This window comes from Macrobrachium rosenbergii, chromosome 55, assembly GCF_040412425.1.
Source record: "Macrobrachium rosenbergii isolate ZJJX-2024 chromosome 55, ASM4041242v1, whole genome shotgun sequence".
NCBI classification, from domain to species: domain Eukaryota; kingdom Metazoa; phylum Arthropoda; class Malacostraca; order Decapoda; family Palaemonidae; genus Macrobrachium; species Macrobrachium rosenbergii.
In genome coordinates, this window is record NC_089795.1 from 11,029,308 (window position 1) to 11,051,931 (window position 22,624).

General features: G+C 40.3%; 1 protein-coding gene and 1 long non-coding RNA gene across 3 annotated transcripts in view; both read right to left on the reverse strand.

The window, feature by feature from the left end:
- LOC136835735 (zinc finger protein 850-like) overlaps positions 1-22,624 on the reverse strand; it is a 260,556-nt gene that overhangs the window by 112,182 nt on the left and 125,750 nt on the right. The window lies entirely within an intron of this gene.
- The window catches only part of LOC136835913 (uncharacterized), an 88,777-nt gene continuing 76,020 nt past the window's right edge, over positions 9,868-22,624 (reverse strand). The window contains exons 2-5 of one of the 2 annotated variants that reach the window (XR_010852292.1): positions 18,871-18,990; positions 18,280-18,396; positions 12,864-13,046; positions 9,868-10,270 (exon numbers count right to left, since the gene is read on the reverse strand). This is a non-coding gene — a long non-coding RNA (uncharacterized lncRNA). The remainder of the gene's footprint in view (positions 10,271-12,863; positions 13,047-18,279; positions 18,397-18,870; positions 18,991-22,624) is intronic. The other variant, XR_010852293.1, reaches the window with a different exon arrangement.

Consider the following 22,624-nt stretch of genomic DNA (forward strand, 5'->3'; position numbering starts at 1 on the left):
TTGGGTCTGGGTCAGCTGTGAAGGTACCGTAGAAAACGGGAGGCTCAACACAGAGAACCCGTTGAGCTGGACTTTACAATATCCCCCCTCCCACCCCAGACATAGGTAATGTCTGATCAAAGCGGTTATCTGCTGGGGTGGCGAAGAGGGCCGCGCCTTCTCGATGTCAGGTGGGGGGTGTGTTCGACTTCTCCGGTGCCCTGTGGATGGGAGGTTTGGGTTGTTCTCCTGCCCGGACCCAGGGCCTTCCGGGGGCGCCCACGAGGTTTTCTTGCAGGTGGGCCGGGCTGAGGGGGTGCCGCTTCGCGCAGGGGGCTTTGGGAAGTGCCCCCGACTTCTTCCTCCAGGAATGCGGGCTTGAGGCGGTCTACCGACACCCAGTCATCCTTCCCGTGGACGGCCACCCAGAATGCCTTTTTGTTTCTCTCTAGTACAAGGAAAGGCCCCCTGTAGGGCCTGGTTAAGGGTGGGCATATGGCATCGTTCCCGACGAAGACATGGGTGGCAGAGGACAGACCAGGAGGCATGAAGGGTGATGTCCTGTTGGTATATGTCCGCTGGCAGGGGGCGAACTTTCCAACCCTGTCGCGGAACCTCTGTGTTGCTAGGTCGTCCCGGTCCTCTGTGATGAGTTCGCCTGGGACTGCAAGGGACTCCCTGTAAACCTTTTCTGCTGCGGACGGGTCGCCGTTGGCTCTGGGGGCAGTCCTCAGCCCGAGGAGGACCCAGGGCAGCTGGTACTTCCAGTTCTCGGAGGTGCAACAAGCCATGAGGGATGCCGTCAGGGACCTGTGGAACCGCTCCACCATTCCATTGGCTGGAGGTTGTAGGTGGTGGTGTTGTGGTGAGTGGTCCCCAGCAGGTGTGCCAGGGAAGTCCCCAGCTCAGAAAGGAAGGCTGGGCCCCTGTCTGTGGTTATATGGTCCGGGACACTGAACCGGCTGATCCAGCCGGAGGAGGGACTCAGCACGCGCACTGGAGGTGTCTTTTTCCATGGGTGTCACTTCGGGCCACCTGGTGGAGCGGTTGACGATTGCCAGAAGGTATCTGGCTCCTCCTGATGGGGGAAGAGGACCCACTACGTCGACGTGGGTGTGCCTGAAACATCTCCCCAGCTGGGGAAAATTGCCCACCCCCGATTCGGTGTGCCGCCCTACTTTGCTGGCCTGGCACTGTATGCACTACCTTGCCCAGGCCGTTGCGTCCTTCCGTATGCCGTGCCAGACGAACTTCTCCGCCAGCAGCCTGGCTGTCATCCTGCCTGAGGGGTGGGACAGTCTGTGGATGATGTCGAAGACCAGCCGACGACAGGAGGCGGGCACCAGTGGGCGGGGGTGGCCAGTGCTTACGTCGCTCAGCAGTGTTGGCCCCCCAGGGGCGAGGGGTATGTCCTTCCACTTCAGCGACGTAATCTCTGGCTTGGCGGCCTGTTCCCGGGCGAGGTCCTCGTAGTTGATCCTGAGATGCACTGTGCTGATTTTGATCCTCGAGAGGGCGTCAGCTACTGGGTTCTTCCTGCCGGGGAGGTACTTGATGGTGCAGGTGAATTCCGCAATGGCTGCGAGGTGCCGCTGCTGCCTGGAGGACCATGCATCCCCCAGCTTTGTGAAAGTGTGGATCAGCGGCTGGTGGTCCGTCCAAATTGTGAAGGGTGTACCCTCCAGGAGGAATTTGAAGTGGCATACCACCTGGTACAAAGCAAAGAGTTCCCTGTCGAAGGTGCTGTAGCGGGACTCGGTGGGGCTGAGCTTCCTGCTGAAGAAGGCAATGGGCTGAGGGGCTCCGCTGACGACCTGTTCCAGGACGGCCCCGCGGGCGACGTTGCTGGCGTCCGTTGTTAGCTGGAGAGGGCCACTGGGGTCCTGGTGGGCCGGGGCTGTTGCTTGGCGAGGGCAGCCTTTGTCAGGGAGAAGGCCCGCTGCTGGTTGGGGCACCACACTAAGGCCTTCGGACGGCCCTTGAGGATCTCCGTCAGGGGGGCCATGGTGTGTGCGACCCCGGGGATGAACCTCCTGTAGTAGTTGACCATCCCAAGGAATTCTTGTACGCCCTTGACGGAGGCAGGGGTGGGGAACTTGACGACGGCCTCGACTTTCGATGCAACTGGGCGGACGCCTCCCGGGGATATCTCATGGCCCAGGAATTCACCCCTGTCGATGCCGAAGGTGCACTTGTCGAACCTGATGATGAGGCCATTCTCCTGCAGGCGCTGCAGGACCTTCCGGATGTGTCGAAGGTGTTCCTTGTGGGACCTGGAAAAAATTAGGATATCATCAATGTAGCAGACGCAGAAGTTCAGGTCGCCCAGGATGCTGTCCATCAGTCTCTGGAAGGTCGCCCCTGCGTTCCTCAGGCCGAAGGTGGAGAAGGCGAAAACGTAGAACCCGAAGGGCGTGATGATGGCGGTTTTGGGGATGTCTTCTGGAGCTACCAGTACCTGGAAATATGATTTTAAAAGATCGAGTTTTGAAAATATTTTGGCCCCATGGTCTTGCATGTTTGGTAGAGGGTAGTGGTTGGGTTCCGAAGCAAGGTTGAGCCGCCTGTAGTCGCCGCAGGGTCTCCAGGAGCCGCCCATTTTCTGCACCATGTGAAGGGGGGAGGCCCATGGGCTGGGGGCCTTCCTGCATGTGCCCATACGTTCCATCTCGGCGAAGGCCTTCTTGGTCTCCTGAAGGCGCTGTGGGGGAAGCCTCCAGAACTTAGCGTGCGTCGGGGGCCCCTTGTCTTGATGTGATGGTATATCCCATGTTTGGTGAGGGCCTCAGGCACCTGACGAAGCCTGGGTCTGAATACCCCCGGGAATTCCTTCAGGAGGGAGGCGTATTGGTGGGGAGCGAAGGAACAGACTGGGGACCGGTGACAGGGGCAGGGACTGGCAGGACTCGGTGTCCAACAGGCGTTTGTGGCCGACGTCGACTGCCAGTCCGAAGTGGGTGAGGAAGTCCGCACCCAGGAGTGGGGTCCTAACGTCCGCGACGATAAAGTTCCACTTGCATCTCCGGCCCAGGATGGAGACCGACAGGAGCCTGGTGCTGTAGGAGAGGATGGGGGACCTGTTGGTGGCTGTCAAGGAGTCTGCCAGGTCCGGCAGGTGTCTGCGGTCATCTCTCAAAGGTGGGAACACTGACAGCATTGCCCCAGTGTCGATCAGCATCATCCTGCCGGAGATAGTGCCAAGGACGTAGAAGCCTACTGGTGTGGGGCGCCTGGGTGTTTTTGGTGCTGCTGCCATGGCAGCCTGTGAGGGTGGCTGCTGTCTTCCCCGTGTTTTGGATGGGCGAAAAGGCAGGGGGCTTCGCAATTCCGGGCCTCTTTGCCAAACCTCACTGTGAGAGGGTGCTAAAGAAAGAGCAGGCAAACAAGTACTGCTAGTTTATTGAGGAAGCAACCCACTTATAAAGCGGCGTGAGGACGTTGGCGTATACGCGGACGTCAGTACAATATTTACAAGTGACCCGAGGTCAAAACTATTTCTCTACACAAAGCAGGACAGGTATACATAGATAACAGGATGATTAACAACAGTTGATTAGACACAAAAATACTCTGACACATATGCTATGTATAAGGGCAAATGCACAGTTAATAAATGTACAAATTACAATTATGATAATAAGGCTGAGCACTGCGACCTTGGGTCAGCTGTGAAGGCACCGTAGAAAACAGGAGGCTCAACACAGAGAACCTGTTGAGCGGGGACTTTACAATACTCCCCCCAAAGACGTAGGTAATGTCTGATCAAAGCAGGTATCTGCTGGGGCGGAAGAGAGGGCCGCGCCTCCTCGATGTCAGATGGGGGGGTGTGTTCGACTTCTCCAGTGCCTTGTGGATGGGAGGTTTGGGTTGTTCTCCTGCCCGGACCCGGAGCCTTCTGGGGGCGCCCACGAGGTTTTCTTGTGGGCAGGGCGGGCTGAGGGGGCGCCGCTGCCTGCGGCTTACTTAAAAAGGGCAGTTTTATCCGAAGAGTGGGCCAGGGCACCTCAAGCATTTCATTACATTAGGTTACAAAATACCACGATACAGAGGCCATGGATTAGCTCAACATTGTGTTCCTGTGCACACAAAAGTGCTTTCAATACCGCCCTTCGGGTTGAGGAAAGGCCTCTCAAATATGACGCATGCATCTGACTAAACAGTCAACTTCAAATCCCTTTACCTGGATAACCTGCTCTATCTGAACAGCCACAGGAACCACAACCATGATTTTTTGAAAATCAAACTGAGAGTCAATTTTCCACTCCTAGAGGGGAAGTCAGTTTGATAATACAACATCAAAAGTCAAATCACATCAAATATAATCGCAACGACCAATAGACGCGCACTGAACTACCTCTTAGGAAAAGCCTGGAAATTACAGGCCAAACCACGACAGTTTTCCTGCTGTAAATAACTGAACTAAATTCTGCAATAAAATCTCATGACAAACACCATGCAAGTCTTCGTTGTCACTGAAAAACCTTCATTCCTAATGCCATTTCTCAGCCAATAACGCCTCAATTAAGTGGTACACAGTGCGCATGTGTGCTATAATCCAGCTTCTTTTTCATAATTATGTTATTTCTATCCTTCTCTCTCTCTCAACAAACACTCCTTCTCCTGAGGGTAATGAGCTGTTGAAATGAAAGACTTGGTAGCAAGGACGTGGCGTTAGAATTGACTTCACATCGACTTCGAAATCAAATTGAAATCATCTGTGGCAAAATACGAAGTTTCAAATTTAGGGCAGTTAGTGTATCAAATAAAATTACGCATAAGACAAAACTGAAATTACGTAGCATACGACAATATCACAGAGGATTCACGCTAAATTAAGCTATATATCTCACCTTTGAAAACCACATGAATAAAATTACAAATAAAAAAAAAAAAATTATAACGCTTTTATTAAAATGTACTAAAAAGTTGAACATTTTTTGAGATACACCGGGATTTTCTTACATTTAATTGTCTACAGAAATAAAATCGTGGGCTCCAATCATGGAAGGAAATGCTGCAATGAAAGAAATATATATTTTTTATTTCTTGTGGCATTTCCTCCCATGTTTGGCGTCAACGCTTTTCAACGCTTTTGCTTTTGTAGACATGATTAATTTTAAGAAAATCCTGGTGTATCTCAAGGAATTGTTTTGTACTTTTAAGTGCAATTTAATAAAAGGGTGCTTTACCATTTTTTTTTATCAACTTTTTATTTTATACTTTTTAGTTTTGACAGAAATTGTAACCGATTTATGACTGATCAGTTCCTCGCTGGGTGAGCGGATTCCGTTCTCAGCTACTTTGTTTTGTTTCTGCCAGTGAAGAACAAGAAATTTGTTTTCATTTTCTCACTATAATGTGGTTCGGATTCCACAATGAGCTGTAGGTTGCCCGTTGCTAGGTAACCAATTGGTTCTTAGCCACATAAGTCTAATCCTTCGGGCCAGCCCTAGGAGAGCTGTTAATCAGCTCAGTGGTCTGGTTAAACTAAGATATACTTTTTTTTTTGTAGCTAACGAAATTGAGATCTTGTCGAGCCAAAGAAGGTTTGAAAAATCCGAAGAGTTATTTACCAGGTCAAAGAAGTTGTGAAAAATCCGAAGAGTTATTTACCGAGTCAAAGAAGGTTTGAAAAATCCGAAGAGTTATTTACCGAGTCAAAGAAGTTGTGAAAAATCCGAAGAGTTATTTACCGAGTCAAAGAGGTTGTAAAAAATCTGAAGAGTTATTTACCGAGTCAAAGAGGTTGTAAAGAATCCGAAGAGTTATTTACCGAGTCAAAGAAGTTGTGAAAAATCTGAAGAGTTATTTACCGAGTCAAAGAGGTTGTAAAGAATCCGAAGTTATTTACCGAGTCAAAGAGGTTGTAAAGAATCCGAAGAGTTACTTACCAAGTCAAAGAGGTTGTAAAGAATCCGAAGAGTTATTTACCGAGTCAAAGAAGTTGTGAAAAATCCAAAGAGTTATTTACAGCGTCAAAGAGGTTGTAAAAAACCCGAAGAGTTATTTACCGAGTCAAAGAAGTTGTGACAAATCCGAAGAGTTTCATACAAATCCTGAGATACTGGGAGAGGTGTGTCATTTTCATTTATGTTGTCCTTTACGTTAGTCCAGCCTTCACTACCAATATGGGTGGGTGTTCCATGTCCCTTTGTTGATATTTGTCTTCCCCATTTTTTCTTTTTGCTCTCTGTTCTTCCTAAGATATAAATAAGGTGAGAAATATACATTTCACGTTATATATACAAGTACTTATTGTTTTTAACTGCTCTTTCAGCCTTGAAAATGCATCAAGCGATGTGAAACGTCGGCTCTTAAATAAATGTTTGAAATCAGAACGCCTTTCCCTGAACTCTTGATCGCGTATCATCCGAGCTACTGCTCCCCCTCTGATATATATATATATATATATATATATATATATATATATATATATATATATATATATATATATATATATATATATATATATATATATATATATATATATATATATGTGTGTGTGTGTGTGTGTGTGAAGATAAAAAGTCCCATACAACACTATTAGAACGTTGCAACCATATATTTCGAGCACTTCCTTCTGGTAAAACATGGACAGATGAAATGTTACAAGGGTATATATACAGAGCATATGTAGGTGTGGTAGTAAGTCTCCGATGGTATGTGACCGTTTCCCAAGAAGGAGGGAAAATAAACAATGCCCCAGTGGTTTTTGGCCTCATTAACTCCCGTTTGGCGATGCGTCTGGTGGTCATGTTTCCTGGAATACCTTCTTCAGAAGAGGTTTGAGGATTAACCCATTGATGTCATCCGATTTACAATGTCCTCCTGACAAGTTTATATTGTTGGTTTGACTGATGATAGCAGATTCCAGCATCTTTCTTTCGTATGGACAGCTACTTTTGAAAACCAGCTCCGTCTCGCTCCAGTTTATGGAATGGCCTTCATCTCATATGAAGGAAAATCCCCGAACTCTCCGAAGCATACCGTACTGACCTTTTGCGCTCTCGCAAAGGTTAACAGAGCACAAAAGGTCAGTACGGTATGCTTCGGAGAGTTCGGGGATTTTCCTTCACATTAGAGATAAAGGGCATTCCATAAACTGGAGCGGGGCGGAGCTGGTTTTCAAAAGTAGCTGTCCGTACAAAAGAAAGATGCTGGATTCTGCTATCATCAATCAAACCAACAATATGAACTTGTCAGGAGGACATTGGAAATCGGATGACATCGACGGGTTAATCGTCAAACCTCTTCTGAAGAGGGTATCCCAGGAAACACGACCGCCAGACACATCGCCAAACGCGAGTAAATGGGGCCAAAAACCACTGGGGCATTGTTTATTTTCACTCCTTCTTGGGAAACGGTCACCTGCATACCATCAGAGACTTAATGTCACACCTACATATGCTTCGTATGTATACCCTTGTAACATTTCATCTATCCATATTTTACCAGTGAACAGGGGCACAGAAGGAAGTGCTCGAAATATATGGTTACAACGTTCAAATAGTGTTTCATGGGCCTTTTTATCTTCATATTATACTGTGGTATGACAGTAAAAGACATTCATACACACATTATTATATATATATATATATATATATATATATATATATATATATATATTATTACTGTAAAGACAAGGTCTCCAACGCCATTTGTTCAGTCACCTATATCTCTTTCAATGATATGTTGATACTCTTGTTATCTGCATTATTATATTTCAGAAACTCTGATACACTATCAATTATGTGTGTTGCCTAAAACTGAAGTATCATCAACAATATTAATCAAAACGTTGAGTAGAATCTTTTTTTCTGTATGGGAAATTCAAGGTCTTCATAACGTTCCCTTGTTACGGTATTACGGTATTCATGAACAGGGTAATGACAAGTCTGGAAGAAAGCAGCTATTCTTTGTAAGAAAGAAAGCAGCATGAAAACAATTGACAGCATAAAGGCTTCTCTCCAACGTTCAGTAAGTTCCTCATTGGACAAGTCGGTAGAGTTCTCTTCTAGCACCCTGCTAGGCCCGAGTTTGAGTCTCCGGCCGGCCAATGAAGAATTAGAGGAATTTATTTCTGGTGATAGAAATTCATTTCTCGCTATAATGTGGTTCGGATTCCACAATAAGCTGTAGGTCCCGTTGCTAGGTTACCAATTGGTTCTTAGCCACATAAGTCTAATCCTTCGGGCCAGCCCTAGGAGAGCTGTTCATCAGCTCAGTGGTCTGGTTAAACTGTGGTATACTTAACTTTTCCAACGTTCAGTGTTCTGCGGTGAGGGCTGATATCTACGATATCTGATGGATAACTAGGATGGCATAAGAGAACTGGCAGAGAGGGAATGGACCTGAAGACATTCAGTGGAGGGAGGTAAGAATAAAAGGATGGTATTCAAGTGGCAGGTGCTTCCTTACCCAGTACCTGCAGGCAGGGTCTAAACTTCCCCTTTTATGCAGAGAGGAATGGCTGGTTTATGAGGCGGCCTGGAAGCCTTCAAGTTGCCCAGTGGATGGGACTTTCGTTCCCCACAAGTGAGCCACCAGCTCTTATGGCCTGTCCACACTAGCGGGCATGCCCGTCGGGCATTTCCAGCTGCTTATATTTTCTCTCGCTTCTGAAGCAGTGTTACCAGAAAATCACACCGTTCTGGCTGCATACTCGGTCGGTCAGTGTAGTGGAAAGGGTTAGGGGAACAGTGTTTGTCCGTCGGTCAGTGCCCGCTAGTGTGGACAGGGCTTTAGATTGCCATTCATCCCAAGAGGCATCATTTGAAATAAATTTCGTTATACCTGTATTTTAGTCATTTACTTACATTTTCATCTATTTATTCATTTTTCACTTACGTTTTCTTTTCTAGTAACGAATCTCTTCTTCCTCTATTCGCTGTTTCCTTCTCTTACTTCGTTCGAATGTGCACCACATTCTTTAGAAGCTTGAATTTCAAGTCAGCGGTCCCTTCGGTGGCTTGTTCCATATGAATAGGTCATCTTCGAGAAACCTGACAACTTCTCTCGAAAAATCCAGTCTCTTGGTCCACGAAAATGGGAAGACATCTAAGTAAGTTGTAAAACTCAGTTAAGTATGCTTTTTTAATTTACTCTGGTCTTGGCTTAGGAAAGAAGTTTGACAACGTCCTGAGAGCAGAAGTATATAATCAGTTGCAGTTAATGGCCAAGTAATGAGAATACTCTGATTGGTGTGGTAAAAAGTTGCCGTAGTAGTTTCGTGGTATACCGTTTTGGGACCAGTTCAGTAATACTGCGGTACCTCGGATTGTATTGACTAACTTGGTAACTGGGGTATGGAGTGTTAACTTTTCATCTCCAGTGTAACTCCTGAAATTTTGGAACCTCCAAAAACAAGGGTCTCGAACAAGATCACAGTTCTGTTGCCACTGGTTTTTGCCAGCAAGAAATCTACCCTGCGCTTTGGATCATTAAAATAAAAAACATGTATATATGTCATGACATCTTGTGATACTGGAAAGTGCTTGCCATTTCATGTCGTGATTTGGAAAATGTACAGCAGAAACTGATGTACATTATCCTTCATGATTTTTTGCTTTATTCGCCATTTATGAGGCTACTGACTGTTAGAGTATGAAAGGTTTAGTTTTATTGTTTTTATCGTTGTAACCGACTCGATGAATCTGTAATCAGTCAAAAGAATAAAATGCAAATAAGACATCATCGCGGTATTGTACGGACGCTGTAAATTTATAACGGCGTAAGAAGAACTCCTCTTTCTTTCTAGATGCAGACGCCTCCTTGCTTCTCTGGAAGATGGTGTCACATCACGGACAATCCTTCGTGTGAGACTAACAGTCCTGAATTTGTTGGGGTTATCAGAAACGCAAGTCATATGGAGAAGAAAACAAACCCATCATGAGATCTGTACAGCTTTTATTTGGTGAAGAAAAAGAAACAGAGGTTTGCAAGAAATTCAGTCATCTTGATCATTCCCACAGAACCTCAGGAAGAAACATTTTCAATGCCAGCTCATTTCATTCGGGGAAATATTCACTTGAACGGTGACAACATTTAGTTGGCAACTCTGGAACTGAAACAGAAAATCTAGGCCAGTGGCCCATTGCTGGGACATATGAGGTCATTCAGCGCTGAGAGTTGCAACTTTAATAGTTTCTTTTGACGTTGCAAATAGCATACGGTATTTCGGTATCACAAGGAATAACTGAACATCCGGGTGAGCTACTGTCTGATAACATGGTGGGACATCCGTCGTCATCATTCAAGTCCGAAAGTGACCCGAGTAAAATCCAGGCTTTACCTGAAAGGAGATCAATTCATTAACCTGCACTGAGTCTCTTGTCTGCCTATTTTCTATATGGTCACATACAAAGAAAAATTGAGCAGCTACATCAAGACAAACTGCATTTCTACATAAATGTTTTTTTTTTTTTGTCTCATTTCCTTATCTTCTCTCATTCATTGACAGACTTGTGCTAACATCGGTTTGCTTCTAAAATTGCATAAATATAGATTTTTTCCAGCCTGTAATTTAAAGACTGCGTAATTACTCGTCAAAATTTCTAAATTATTCAGAATGCTGATGAGTCGCCACCAGGATCCACACCATGAAATGGGTGGCACTCAGTAGAAGTCCAGTCACTCAGCAGCTGCTGTTTTGGAAAACTCTTCTAATCAGCTGATTTCAACACAAACTTTGACTCCAGAGTTCATAAAAGATGAGTAAGCTATTATTTCTCAGGGTTCTTTCCTTCCTTTGCATCCTCTTACGTACTAGCTGTGCAAGAGTACCAACGTCCCTGATTGCAAATGGGAGCTAAAACCTGTGATATGAGACCCCTAGAATTATTGATTATAATGAATACTTACGGAGCCGGATTATTCAGGTTTATCCAAAGCAACTGTAAGAACTTTTTATCAGTAACCACAACTGCCATCAACCTTCCAACCAGAGGCTTCATGAAAGTGAATGATCTCTCTCTCTCTCTCTCTCTCTCTCTCTCTCTCTCTCTCTCTCTCTCTCTCTCTCTCTCTCTCTCTCTCTCTCTCTCTCTCTCAGATGTGGACACTAGGTAGAGAGTCAAGGGAGGAACTGATCCTCCGGACTACAAAGTCAATCACCTGAGACTACTAGTTCATGTTCAATTCAGTTTTTAGGTTCTAATGAGTCCGAATTTTCAAGGAACAAACAAACTAAGCTTGGACTGGTGGTTTCCTTTCCCGAAATCAGCTGATTAAAATGGTTTCCCAAAACAGCTGCAGAGTGCCACCCACTTCATGGTGTGGATCCTGGTGGCGAGTCACCATCAGCATTCTGAATAATTTAGAAATTTTGACAAGTAATTAGGCAGTCTTTACACTACCGTAACCTAAGGTAACTTCGTGCTACGTTCGTTTCATTGAATGAGACGAGTGTGGGGTGTGTGATACGACTGGTGTGAGGGAGGTTTCGCATTCTTCTTCCGCAGCATTCAGCTTAGTTGTACTATTTCAAGTTTCAAGATATGTAGTTTCTAGTGGCTGGAGGTGCTTGATTACTATAGTTCATGATCATCAGATACTAAATATTCTCCTGCCTAATTTCTTCCGTATAGCAACATTTAAGGACTACATCGTTGGTCCTGTGTTGCAAATGGAATCCTGAAAAGTCCTAGTCATTAACTGCTAGTCGGTATTTATCAGCTCCAGTACAATAAAGACATCATCATTTCCACAGTCTAAGTGTTTATATTAGTACTCAAACTAATTAGGCATAACTTGAAATGCATTGATAGTGATAAGAAATTTCTGTCAAAAGTTTGTTGAGTCTAAAGGACAGGCTAAGTAAGGATATCTCTTTAGCCACTTGACCTTGACCATTCATTCCTCTGGGTGCCTCATGAGTCTTGTTCAGCTCTGAATGTCCCCTCACTCATCTCTGACGCAAGACCTGCTTGTACCTCTCCTCCTCGTTCTTATCCAAATTGGTCTGTGTCTTCCAACTCTTCTGGTGCCCGCAAGAGCCCACCTGACATATCACGTGCTATTCTCCCAGGGGTCATGCAGACGACTTGTCTGAGATCATCTCCATCTCCCTTCCGTCATTATCTCATCTACTCATAAAACTTCCCTTTTTACCATTCTCATACAATTTCAAACTTTATGTTACCTGCCTTCTGGATTCTATTATTTTTCTTAAAGCTACATTCCCCAGTCTACAAAATTTTTGGAACCCGTACATTCTGAGCACGATCTCCAAACCCCCCTTACTCTCTCTCTCTCTCTCTCTCTCTCTCTCTCTCTCTATATATATATATATATATATATATATATATATATATATATATATATATATATATATATATATATATATATATATATATATATATATATATATATATATATATGTTACAGTCAACACGCAGTAATCAGTCATTACGTGTAAGGACTGAAATTTCAGTCATCACGCGTAATGCACTTAGGGACATTTGATCCCCAGGAGCTAGTACTAAACACGGCGAAATACATTTGACCCCCCGGGGACTAGTACTAAACCCGGCAAAACAGTGTAGGTGACTCACTGTTTCGCCATGTTTAGTACTAGCTCCTGGGGATCAAATGTCCCCTAAGTGCATTACGCGTGATGACTGAAATTTCAGTCATTACGCGTAATGACTGATTACTCATGTTGACTGTAACATATATATATATATATAATATATATATATATATATATATATATATATATATATATATATATATATATAATATATATATATATATATATATATATATATATATATATAATATATATATATATATATATATATATATATATATATATATATATATATATATACATGTATATGGGTTTCCAAAGTAGGCTTTTGATTGATCAAGTGTGGATTATTTACCAACGATACTGCCCATGATGCCTGGAGCAATTTCAAAGCAAAGTACAGAGGTTGGTATAGTGACCAGTCCATTGAATTCCTGAGCACAACGTTGTTCTGCTTCATCGTAGGTCATATTCCCATATATGAACTTGTAACAGCTCTCAAGTTGCGGGGCGAAAACAGCCTGAGCATCACATTGCGCTGAAAAGTTTGGTCATCATCATAGGAATAGTTTTTCTGTGTTCATAAGAAATAGATACAAATGTATAATAGATACTCATTGTGCGTGTTAACCCTATGTTTAATTTAGCAATTTCCGTATAAGATCTCAAGTAATGAAGGGTACATTTCTACTGAAAATAATTGTAGGAGTAAATATTACCCCTGGAAACTAATTTATACAGGGTAAGAACATCACTGCTAAAACCTGCTAAATTCTGCTGGATTATTAACAGCAACGTTTCAGAAATTCTCTATCCCCTCATTAGGCTGTGAAAAACTATATATATATATATATATATATATATATATATATATATATATATATATATATATATATATATATATATATATATATATATATATATATATATATATATATATATATATATAATTTATGAGCCCTAGCCCGGATTGGTCTGTCTAGCCCTAAAAGCAATCTAAACTCATCTAATTACTTGGCTAAACTCATAAAAAGAAGTTAACAGTAAATTAAATGGTTTTCAAAAGAAATGCAAGACTTCACTAATAAGTTTTTCAGATCTGAACATAGGAAAAGCGTATTTGCTAAGGGCGCCTGACAAGAAGTGTGTTTTGTAAATCTAAAGCATTTCAAGTGATTTTGCAAAGGTTTTCACAAGCTTATGTAAGGTAAAGTGAATTTTACTTATTATTACCATGGTATAATAAGGAATATCAGGGAAATTTTGCCTTAGTGAAATTGTTATTGGTAAATCTTTTATTTATTTTTGCGTGTTGTGTTTGCAATCTCTTAATTTTCACATTTTATATATTGGTGATTTAACATTTATTTATACTTAGCATTTTAAATATTTCTTGATAATTTAACGTTGCATACTTCATTTAATTTTCATTTATTAAGATTTTCTCTTCAAATCTTGATTAATTCTTGATAGTTTAAGTTTTGCTTGATTAATTTAATTTCTTGATAAATTAAAGTTTTGTGATTTAGTTTTGTTTAATAATTTAACTCAAGAATTAATTAAGTTTTTGTGTGTTTTCAAGTAATAGTAAAGTTTTCAGACTGTGAATTCTAATTATAAATTTTGAATTTAAAATTAAACTTTTGCATTTCAAATTTCTAAAAACAATGTTTCATTCATTGACCACCAGTGGATAGGATTAATAGTGTGCATAAGGCAAAGTGATAAACATGTTTTGCTCCTTTAGGTTTGCTGAAGTGAATTAAGACCAGGGAAACAAAGTTGTTTGATGGAGTGATGCCCTTTTTCTCTAGTATATTTCTTGTTTAACTGTTGATACCTCACACTTGTTTTGATAAACTTAGTTTGATTTTTCACTTGATTAGTAAGTTTGTTAAGGGATCACTGTTACATTTAGAGTACTCAGCCGTAATTTTTTTATTGTTATGAGAGTTCAGGTATCTGGCTGAAGTGAGATAAATTTTTGAATTCTGTAATTGGTTGTGTAATAACCAGGTACGTGGAAAACACACACACACACACACACACACACATATATATATATATATATATATATATATATATATATATATATATATATATATATATATATATATATATATATATATATATATATATATATATATATATATATATATATATATACATATATATATATATATATATATATATATATATATATATATATATATATATATATATATATATATATATATATATATATATATATATATATATATATATATATATATATATATATATATATATATATATATATATATATATATATATATATATATATATATATATATATATATATATATATATATATATATATATATATATATATATATATTATATATATATATATATATATATATATATATATATATATATATATATATATATATATATATATATATATATATATATATATATATATATATATATATATATATATATATATATATTGTCACAGTGTGTACCAAGTACCTGGTTATTACACAACTAATCACAGAATTCAAATATTTACCTAACTTCACCCAGATACCTGAACTCTCATAACAATAAAAATTGCAACTGAGTACTCCAAAGGTAACAGTGGTCCCTTAAAAAGCTAATTAATCACTTGAAAAATCAAACTAAGTTTATCAAAACAAGTGTGAGGTATCAACAATTAAACAAGAAATATACTAGAGTAAAAGGGCATCACTCCATCAAACAACTTTAACTGTTTCCCTGGTCTTAATTCACTTCAGCAAAACTAAAGGAACAAAACATATTTATCACTTTGTCTTATGCAAACAATCAATCCTATCCACTGGTGGTCAATGAATGAAACACTGTTTTTAAACATTTTAAATGCAAAAATTAATTTTTAAATTCAAAATTTATAATCAGAATTCACAATCTGAAAAATTTACTATTACTTGAAAACAACACAAAAATTTAATTAATTCTTGAGTTAAATTATTAAATAAAACTAAATCACAAAAACTTAAATTTACCAAGAAATTAAATTAATCAAGCAAAACTTGAACTATCAAGAATTACTCAAGATTTAAAGAGAAAATCTTAATAAATGAAAATTAAATTAAGTATGCAATGTTAAATTATCAAGAAATATTTAAAATGCTAAGTAAATAAATGTTAAATCACCAATATATAAAATGTGAAAAATCAAGAAATTACAAACACAAGAACACACAATACACAAACGATTTATCAATAATAATTTCACTAAGGCAAAAATTCACTTAATATACCTTATACCATGGTAATAACAAGTAAATTTCACTCTACCTTAAACAAGCTTGTGAAAACCTTTGTAAAATCATTTGCAGCTGTTCCAGATTCACAAAACACACTTTTTTATCAGGCGCCTTCACGAATATACAATTTTCATACATTCAGATCTCAAAAGTAACTACACTACACTTTATGCTAATAATTGCTCTCTTTTGGAGAGAGAGAGAGAGAGAGAGAGAGAGAGAGAGAGAGAGAGAGAGAGAGAGAGAGAGAGAGAGAACCAATATGAACGGTCTCTGAAATCAGAATGAATAAAACTGAGGATTCCAGTATGAAATAAACGTCATATGATGTCATTAAGGCATTTTGGGAACGAGATACAAGAGAAGGTTCTAAAAGAAGTAAAAATTTTTTTGAACTGCAACCTTACAAAACATGACATAATCGACCGAGACATGTACTCTTACTCTCAAAAGGGCATGCTTGATTCGAAAAAAAATCATATGGGATGCGATCGGAACAATACGTGATCAGAGCAATGTATGTAACATTGCAAAATCCTTCGACTTCTTCTCATAAGAGACAAAGCTTTTACAGAAATCTTAACATGATCAAACAGACTGCAACTGGCTAACTATGACTGCTGTGTTTTAAAAACAAAACGAAAAACCCGAGTTTTCCAGAACGGAGCAGCGATTGTTATTCCCGACCTGTCAACACGTGAATCAAAACAAAGCGCTCTCTTATCGTAACTGGTGACAGATGGTACATCCAGTCTAAAACTTGAATCTCTCTCTCCCGCTACTACGCTATTATTAGGAAAGATATTATTAATTCTAAAATTACACTGTTAGGTTATCTAAACCACTAACTCTTTTGAGATCTTACATTACACTACAAATGATATTTCAACAATCGTTATTATTACACATAAAACACGATAAATAGAATAGTAAATATATCAAAACTATGGGTGATATACATATTACAAGGAAACATCATGAATATATATATATATATATATATATATATATATATATATATATATATATATATATATATGTGTGTGTGTGTATGTGTGCAGAATCTACTGGTCACTTTTTATCAGATACATATGTAATGGTAATAGCCACAATGACCAATAACCTCTTAACTTTCTCGAATTCTTTGTGCTTTTTTGGATATGTTTGTCACTACAAAGTCTTAAGATCCAAGTGCAAGAAATATGAAGAAATTCTGATGCCTGGTAGCAGGGAACGAACCTGGGTCCACTAATCAGAACATGGTCAGGTGGACAATGGTGCCTAGTTCTGATTAGTGGACCCGGGTTCATTTCCCGCTACTGGGCATCAGAATTTCTTCAAATTTCTTGCACTTGGATCTTAAGGCTTTGTAGTGACAAGAGTATCCAAAAAAGCGCGAAGAATTCGAAAGTTAAGAGGTCATTGTGGCTACTACAATTAAAAAACACACACACACACACACATATATATATATATATATATATATATATATATATATATATATATATATATATATATATATATATATATATATATATATATATATATATATATATATACATATAGTTAATATACAGTTAATGCAGTGTTGCCCACCTTTGCAAGGGGAACAGTTGCAATCATCGATATTTGTAAACAGAAAGTATGTGAGAAAAGTCATTGTCAGATAGCTACAAATAAATTTAGCAACAGATGCTCAAAACCAATTAAATCTTGACTAAAGTCAATAGACAAAATGTCCAGAGCTCAAGATCTATTCGCAATATGCTGATCCATGTAATTGCTGTTGATAAACTTCTTGTTTCTTGAACTTTAAGTCTTCAAATACTTTTCCACGGAGAAATGTCCAAGTTTACTTCAGTGCTGTGAACTACAGGAACACACTTCTAAACTTGTGTAAATCTGAACAAAGCCCTCCCACACAAACACTGTTTTCTTTCGTGAATCCACTTTCACATGAATGCAATGCACTGCTACCCTAAACAGTTTCTGTAGTTATAAACTGTTTATATGGAACAGGCCTACAGTGGCCACTAACCTGAACTTCAAGCTTCCAAAGAGTATAATGCTTGTTTGAAAGAAATCATAGACGATAGTAGGAAACACAAAGAGAAGAGACCTCACTTATTAGAAGAACAAAGTAACCGATTAATGGATCAGGCCGGTTCCATATGAACAGGGTCCATCTTCTGAGTAATAAGAATAATAATATCACCCAAATACTTTTCAGTTTAATATATTATGAATAAAGTACCTTATAAATAATAATGTAGAAAAGTGGTCTTTATCCTAGTTCACTCTGAAATCTAAATGCCAGGCTAAAAGTAATGCAAGAATATCTGGGAACAATCATGTTTTAAATATAAAAACTTTCCAAAAGACTCTGAAAGAGTCTTATGGAAACTGTTATATTTCAAGGCTGACTCTGCATGAGTGTTTAGAATCCCAATCAGAAGTTTATATTAAAGCGAAACTTACCGATACAAGTACCGTTGACTTTCCCGAACCCAGTGTTGCAGAGGCATTCATAACTTCCGTATGTATTTTGGCACTGCGAGTTTGGACCACATGGATTGCTGTAACATTCATTTATATCTGTTAAAACGAAGAAAATCAAGTAAATATTAAAGAGAGAGAGAGAGAGAGAGAGAGAGAGAGAGAGAGAGAGAGAGAGACCGTCCCCAAATCCCCATATAAAATTTTCATTATTACTGTGATGTTGCTGAAGGTGTTCGTATGTAATACGTAGTTCTCATCAAACTTGGAAAGAGAAATAAAGATATTTAACACCTTTGCAAAATTCTCAGATGCAGATAAGGTTTTGCACAGGACACTGTTGTGGTCTAGTTTTCATATAAAATCACAATTTAACAGAGAGAACTTGTGCAGAAGGTTCACTAGACAAAGTTGGAATAAACACTGGGATCTCCACAATAACATTTTGACATGAGGCTTTAGAGGAGCTGCGAGGAACCTTTGACAATAATTTCAGCCGAATGAACTCTGCAAGAATCTTAACTTATGCACCAACTACCCAAAATAAACCATAAGGGTGAGAATGTAACTCACCTCCACATTGCTCAAAGCCTGCAGAGCAAACACATTCGTAGCCTTCTGCTTTATCTTGGCATTCTGAGTTGGTGGGGCAGGTGTCTAGCCCTCTTGAGCATTCATCCCACTTCAATGTAGCTGCGGAAAACAAACAGGGAAGTTGTAGTGTTTTCATCAACCAGACTAACTACAAGGTAGTCTGACAGGAACATGACAAGATATTCCAAGTTTTATTCGCAACTTAAAGGAATACATTTTAGCAAAGCGTGCCTCGATGAATGGCGGGAAGTCGACGGCCAAAAACAACAAACGCCCACTTCCCAGCTTAAACAACAGGCACAAAAGAATACGTACATTTTTTCCAAGTGAAGTTTCTCACTCATTGGCAATACATATCATTCCTCTCCCCATAAGTAAAATTACCTATTTTGTTCTATTAACCTTCCAGTTTTTTTTTTTATAATTCGAGTAGACCTTAAAACAACATCTGGCCTACCCTGGGGTTTAGGAGTTTCCTTAACACCAGTTTGTACAGAATTTGAATTACACCTTTCCAGGAAACCATAATCATTAGGAATATTTATTACACTTGAGTCAATGACAACACTGGGAGGAGAACTTATTGGCATATGAGGCACCACTGGAACATTGACATTGTGAGGCAAAGACTCATAGGTTTCAACAGGATTACACAATTTCCTTTCAAACAACTGGGATAAATGATGCTTCCAAATTAAATTGCCATTTACATTTACAGACACTAAATAATTTCTTCTATCAAGAACTTTTGTAACTTTTGCCTTGACCCATTCCAGTCCTTTACCAAAGTTCCTGGCATATACTGCATATACTGGTTAAACTAAGGTATACTTAACTTTTACTGGTGCAATTGGACTTGCCCAGTCTCCAGCATGCTCTACTTTACTAATGATTTCACTTTTTTCTAATTCTTTCAATGACTTTTCAATTTTACACTCATAATGATATGGTACAGAATGGGCTTTGAAATATTTGGGTACTGCATTTTCTTTTAATTGTAAATCACTCTCATAATCCTATATAGGCAAATTCTCCCTTACCTGATAATTATCAAATAATTCCATGCATTTAGACACTGAATTATTACACTGTACAGCATCAACCTGCACCCACTGATACTTCAGCTTCTTCAATAAAGCTCTACCAGCTGGGTTCACATCATTTTCAACTACAAAAAATGTTTGACCCTTGGCAATTTTGCCATTAGCTGCCACATCACACACTACTTCTCCATATACCTTTATTTCTAATTTATCTTAATTAAATAACTGCTTCTTTGAGGGACATGGGGACACCTGTAATTTTACTACATCCCTCTTAGAAATAGTGGACGCACCACTTCCGGTACCCAACTCAAACTCAGTGGGGACACCATTTAACTCCATCACTTCACGATGGGGCTTATCCTCATTATTGTGAGATTCAACGCAGTTCAAATTAGTTTCAAGAAGCTTACGCAAATCATAAGAGTGTGAGAAACTTTCAACTTCACTAGGTACAGCCGCCTCATTAAGAGAATGAACTTTTGGACCCTTCCCCTTCTTACTAATGCACACTTAGAGCTTACATGACCTGTTTTGCCATAACTATAACAGGTAGGATCCTTATTGGGAATTTAACTGGGTGACTCTGGGGTTTAGTCTTAGCACTAGAACTAAAATTTTTGGGAATTCCTGCCTTGGCTTTATTCACTGTGCTATTCTCAGCAGAACCATTCGGAGGCTTACATTCCGTTAAATAAACTGTCTCCAAATCTGTAACCTTTGTCAGCAAATCCCCAGAAGATATTGTCTTAAAATCAAAAGGATCAGCTGACACCTTGAAATAAACTTCTTGGTCTATTCCAACCAATAATTGTTCTTTCAAACGTCGGTCGAATTCTGTTCCAAATTCACACTGCTGGGCTAACTGTTTTAATTCTGCAAAATACCTCTTAATTGTCTCATTCCCCATCTTTTTTCTCTGCAGAAAATCAAACAGGGTAAATGATCGGGGTTGAGACACATGGGTGGCAGAATTTCCACTTTTCACTCGATATTTAATTGGAGAAATAACAAAAAAATTAAACCTTTAAGAAAACCTTTCCAAAGATTGAAGCTTCATTGACAAAATGAGTGATAGGAAGCTGCCATACGAACTAAAATAAGCATGTGAAGTCTTCGTAAAATAGGTGTTGAAGCCTGGAAGGCAATTTCGAATCCAATATGGCATCTTTCCAAATACTAAGACAAAATTGAGTGGCGATTGGACACTTCCTTCCCAGCGCTCATTTAACAGTGTACTGACACTAATTGCGTATATATGTAAAATACCTGAGAATGTTTGTTTACAGTTCTTATTCCCTCAAAGTAGCGAAGCTGTGGCGGGAACAATTTTCCAGCCTTATTGTACATCTGGCTGCCACAAACATCAGAGAGCGGACGACACATTAGTGAACTGTTTACGATAGAAATGCAATATTTTGTTGTTAGGACTTTTCATTTATTTAAGTCCATATTGCTATGTATACTTCTAAGACATGTAATGTGTACATATGAATGTTAAAACTTTGGCAAAAATGCAAGAAAGTTGAGTATGACAATTTATCTACAACTGGTACGAGAGTCATGATGCCATGATGTCAAAATACAGGACTGAAATGGGAACGGGATCACAAACCGAGGCCTGCGCGCCCGTGGCTCCCAAAACACAAAAACCCAGGGTATGTGAATCGGTTTCCTAACCCGAAGGTTGGGAAGAGCCAACGACAGACCCACTGCCTCCTCGGAAGGAGGCAGTCCCTAGACGTCCAAGGGCATCAAGGGGAAAGAAGCAGCCTTCCTCTCTCTCAGCTGATGGAGGTCTGTCTGGTTCACGGGACCCCCTCGAACCTAGGGAGAGGAAGGGAAGAGGCAACAGAAGACGAAACCGAAGATAAGACGAAGAAGATGGCGGCTACTTCCACAGGGCGACTTCCTTCACCTTCACTCCGACATCTTCTACAGGAAGGTGGACACGAAACCTCGTAACCTCCAGGGCAGCTAGGCAGGAACACAATGGAATCGGCCCAGGACGCAACCACCAGGAGAAGCAGCAGGGATGATGAGGATAGCCAATGCAGGAGCTACAGAAGTGGTTCGGAAGGTAGGAGCTACCACAGCAGCCAGGAACATCACTTCCACGCGGAAACTTCCTTCACCTTCACACCCACAACTTCTACAGGATGGCGGACATCGTAAACTACAGGGCAGCTAGACAGGAATGCAACGGAAGTGGCCCAGGACACGACCACCAGGAGAGGCAGCAGGCACGATCAAGACAGCCGATGCAGGAGCTACGGAAGCGGTTCGGAAGGCAAGAGCTACAGCAACAGCCAGGAACGTCACATGAACGTCACCAGCAGCGACAGGAACGATCAGGACGGCTGCGGCAGGAGACCAGGAACAGCCGTCCAGAGACTGTCGTCAAGTTAACAGGAGCACAACACAGGAAACAGCAGGAGCAGGTGGACCACAGATGCGCCAGAGGCAGTGCCACAGCATACATGAAGGCCAGTAATGACAGCGATCGATCCACATCGGCGGGAACAGAGTCAGAACGATCCTGACGTGGAACTATGCCATTCCAACCAGGTACTGTGGTCGATCCCGAAGCAACACTAATGAACGTCGGGACTCCTTCGTGCAAAGATAGCCCAACTGAGATATCCAGCCAACTACTGCTGTGTCTGCGATGTTCACTGTCAACCTGAAAG